The sequence below is a fragment of the Lycium ferocissimum genome, chromosome 8, assembly GCF_029784015.1.
Source record: "Lycium ferocissimum isolate CSIRO_LF1 chromosome 8, AGI_CSIRO_Lferr_CH_V1, whole genome shotgun sequence".
Lineage (NCBI taxonomy): Eukaryota > Viridiplantae > Streptophyta > Magnoliopsida > Solanales > Solanaceae > Lycium > Lycium ferocissimum.
The window spans coordinates 46,495,714-46,500,501 of NC_081349.1; positions in this window are offsets into that span (position 1 = coordinate 46,495,714).

A 4,788-nucleotide genomic window follows, 5' to 3' on the forward strand; every position below is an offset into this window, starting at 1 on the left:
CAGTTCAAGGAAACGGAAGTTTCCTTGTTAACAATACTATGGTTGCACCTGCTCAACACCAAGGGCTTATTTTGGGGTCTATCAACGGATGACCCGAATAGGCACTTAAAGAACTTTCTTGGGGTTTGCATCACTAATGTACATCCAAATGTCTCCGTCGAGATGATTAGGTTGAGGCTCTTCCCATTCTCTCTCACGGGTGAGGCCACTGCATGGTTGGATAATATTGTGAGTTGCTTGGCCAGGGAAGATATAGTTCTATAGTATCGCTCAAGCTTTTTGAAATTGTCCTTATTTGGTTAAAACGCATAGGCTGAGAAAGAGAAAGCTGAAACCTTATTTGCACTATTGATATGCTGATTAAGAATTGCCTGAATGCTATGTTGTGAATTCTTCCTCTTCTAGTTAGCTGCTGCTCACATGATTACAAACAGTGATGAAAATGGCTTTAAAACCCATCCTCCCTTTTGCTTGTTGATTATGTGTAAATATATTAAGAAACTATGAATAGAAATAAAGTGGGGATTTGACATAGACCTTGCATGATCACATCTTTCAAATCTATGCTTCTTTCTGTTTTAACTAGTTGTTTTGGATACTAAGAGGAATTCCTAAATGCCTAGTCAATAGTTAAGTAACTCTTAGATTACATTAATCTTTTTAAAAACTGCTGAGAATATGTCCCAAATATCAAATATGCTTTGACTAACCAGCAAGTTCATAAATACCTTGAACCCTCTATTTGGTGGACTATTGCTACTGTCTGACACATTAGGGAGTGATTACACATTTATTTTAAACCTGTAAAATGTTCATTTTTTTTTTAGTTTATGAGATGATCACCTAACCATGAATGAGACTGCTTTGGTTGTTAATGTGCATCTCGCCTTTATTTCTCATATTACTTATATGCTTACTGGGAAGTTAAAACTGAGGGTTTAAAAATGACTATGGTTCCTGTCTCATTATATTTTTATCAAACCAATTATCCACACATGCATCATTCAATTTGTCCCTTCTTAGCTTAATATGCTGACTCCATTTGGCTTGTGTGAATGTCATATAGCTGTTAACACTAGCATAAACTCATGTGATTTTATTTAGTTTTAAGTGTTTGCCAAGGGTGCTTGACAAGGATAAAATGTGATTTATCTCAAAAAGAAAACATGTCTGTATCTCTATTCTATCTAAATATGCTAATATGTGTCCCCTACATTGGTTCAGATGTCATATCTTGATAAGAACTAGGCCTGGCCTTCTGGATATCTATTTTAATAGAAAAGAGTCAAAATGACATAGGTGTTTTGTATGTTGTTGATTCCAAATAGTGTTGAACTTGTAAATGTGGATCTGCACACTTATGAGAACTTGGTCTGAACTTATCTGTTTGTACTCATATGCTGAAGAATGATTTGTGTAGTATAATAGTTTGATATAATAATTTATGGAAGTTTGGCTGAAGGATCATTTTTATTCAAAATGTCTAAGTATTTTTAACTACCTCTCTTTAATTAAAATACATAGGATAAGGAGTGAGAATTGAATCTTATGTATACATCTTTAATATGTGGTCGAAAAGTTTCATGAATGTGGTGTTGTGATTTCCCTTTCTCTTATGTTGGATGATGTTACTACTGGTCTATCATGAAGTGGTTCCTGTTTCTGTCCCTAGTCCTCCTTCAAAGTAATTGAGCATGTTGTTTGTAGCTCTGTTGATTGAAATTAAGGAATAGATTAACATCTATATGGGTTGCTGCTAGGTTTGAGATTAAGATCTTTTGTTTGAAAAGAGAAATAGATGCTACCTTTGGTGTCAATTGAGTTTGCTTTTGAAAATTAAGTCTGTTCTAGGGCAAGGGGAATCTGTTGTTACACCCTTGAGTCTTTTGGGATTCATAGCACTGGATATACATTTTGATTGAACTTGCTACTAAAGATTGTATGCTATATGGACTCTGAATTTTTTTAACTTCAACCATTGATCCAGAACTGATTTAATAAGTTTACTGCCTGAATATTATTTTTCTGGTATTGTTAGTGGTGAAAGACAAGGTAAATAAAGGGATTGGTTTAGTTTCTCCAATAGCCTGCCATGCCGAGGTTCTATAACCTTTGGATCTTGTGCGGCGTGGGAAATAAGAGGGTGGTAGCCCCTTTAACTGCTTTGACTTTCAAAGTTTAATATTTGACATAAGGTTCAGGATAAGTTTCAAGTTTACTTTCCTATTGAGTTGTTTGATACTTTATTCTCTGATAAGGACTTCTAATGAATGATACTGAGCATTATTTCAAGTGGTTAATTTGTTTAAAGATAAGGAAATTATTGCTGCTTATCCTTTACCCCTCTCTTTTTTGCATGAACTGGAAATTTTTTCCTAAATCCTCAAATGCTCATGAGATGCTGTTGCGCCTATGAGCCCACCTGTGGTCATTCTGCTGCTATATATCTGCTATTGTTGGGCTGTTGGAACAAATGCTATACTTGGGATTACTGTTTTAAAATTACTAGCATATTTCACCTTTGAGCTACTACTGGATTCAAGGCCTTACAATCTGAGATATATTCCACAATGCTTGGATGATTTACTTGGCTGCACTTTAAGGCAGCAAATGTTACATTGGATGGAAAATGGTCACTGTTATATGTTGTTTTGGGCTAAGAAGAGCAGATGTTGTCTTTACTTTGGGCTGCTGTTCTCAAAGAGCAGTTGTTATACTTGAGCAAATGGTTTTTGGCCATTTCTGTTTGTTTTACATTTGAAGAGGATGCTGCTGAACCTGAGATCATCACTGTACATTGTTCTAAATAGTTGCCTTATTCTAAGGCAAACTATGGTCATGAATAGTTATTGCTCTGAGGTTGAAATGGCTGTATTACTGAGCAGATTTGGACTGAAACACTACTGCATTTTTGAGCAGCTACTTGGTTGCTATGTCTGCTGTGAACAACTGCTGAGATCTTGGTCATTTACACCTTTTCTTGAAGCTTGGTGGGTTCTCAAAATCCCAAATGGTCCTCCTGAGCTGTTGCTGAACTCAAGTTCACATTAAGATTGATATTTGTGCCTTTGGACCAAGTCTTGAGCCAATTTGTGGCTTCATGCTTGGCTGTACCAGAAGAAAAGGTATTCTTTGCTATACATAACTGTTGATGCTACTGCATCTTGAGGCATGACTGATTCTGGCATTTGTAACCCTATCCCAAGGCTATACACAGATGTTGTTTGTGGTTGTTGTTTTCCTAGGATAACCTGGTTCATTTTTATTGTGTTGTTGATCATCAATTTGTTGCCTTCTTTAAATAGCATTCCTATGCCATGATTGAAGCTGACTCTCACACTTTGTGCGATTGAGTTGCAGCTTTGGTTCAAAGAACCCATAGATGCCATGCTGACTCTTATACTTGTGTGTGATTGAGCTGCAGCTAGGCTCTGTTGGTTTAAGTCATTGCATAAAAATGAACAGGTTACTATACCTGATCAAGGCTCCTGTGTTTAAACATATACTACGCTAGACAAGGTTGTTGTTTTGATAACTGCTGAGCCTTTCTGATCATCCTGCTGACCTGTAATGTTGGCTGAAACTTGAGTAAGTTTGGTGTTGTTCTTGCACTAAAATGACTACATTTTGTTGAAAAATGAATGCTATACCATGGTCTGTTTTTGGGAACTGAGGTCATTACTTCTGTTTTGCTCTGAGAAGAATAGTTTACTTTATGTTTTTACTGAAATTTCAGACCACACTTAAGATATCTTTACTGATTTGAACATGAAAATACACTAGGGTCGATGAAGAGTTGTTTAACTTGAGGCCTCACTTTTAAAAGAACGAATTTCTATACTTGATTGAAAGTTTACTGATTTGAATACTTAACTTGAGAATGCCTAGTCCGGAAAGGTTCTATCCCTCGGTGGGCAATGATGATCATAGTCTAGTTATAGAACAGGAACCAACATGCATTTGGCAAGGCAATAGATGACTGACGGGTTGCTATTTCGCAGCCATGACATGTTCAGGGGTCCTTTTTCCTATATTTGAAAGAAGCATGATTCTGAGCCTTTAGTAATCAAAGATCCTACAGTTTGATGCGAAACCGAGGGATATTATATTTATATTCATAAACGTCACCCCATGGGATTGTGTATCCTTTTTACTAATCATTCTCGTTTCTATCCCTGCGAGGTACATTCAATCGATATGGGATGGCAAAAAGAGAAGTACTAAAAAGACGAGGCAAGGATTTGACATTTGGAGCTTTCAGACGAAGAATAAAGGAAGAACGGAATTACAACTAAAGGTCCAAGAAGGTAAGGAGATAGGCTTATCCGATTAACCTTTCTCCACCTTCATTCTCTCCCTCCCTTTAGTGATTTTGAAAATATTTTGTTTACTTGTTTTATTTAAGTATTGTTGGAACCTTTATGGATTAGAACTTAAGATTTAGAGTTGCTAAAACTGATTTTTTTTTAAGCCATGTATAAAATAGATGTGAAATACGGATTACTCTTAATGAAAAAACTTATTTTCAAAATTTGACTCTAAAAGGGATCGATATATTAACTTTAAGAGTTGGTCTTAAAAACCAAGCTAAATTAAAGAAAGGATGAGGGACTAGGAATGGAATAAGGTAAATTTACGAGGACTATAATGGTATGCCTTAATAAAAAGGACTTTACTTTAAAAAATAATAAAAGGTTTTTAAAAGACTCTTTAAAAGGTTGGACTAATGTAGTGTTCTACCCGAATTCGCGCTTTCGAGTTCGTATTCAGGTGTTCTAGTCCGAAAAC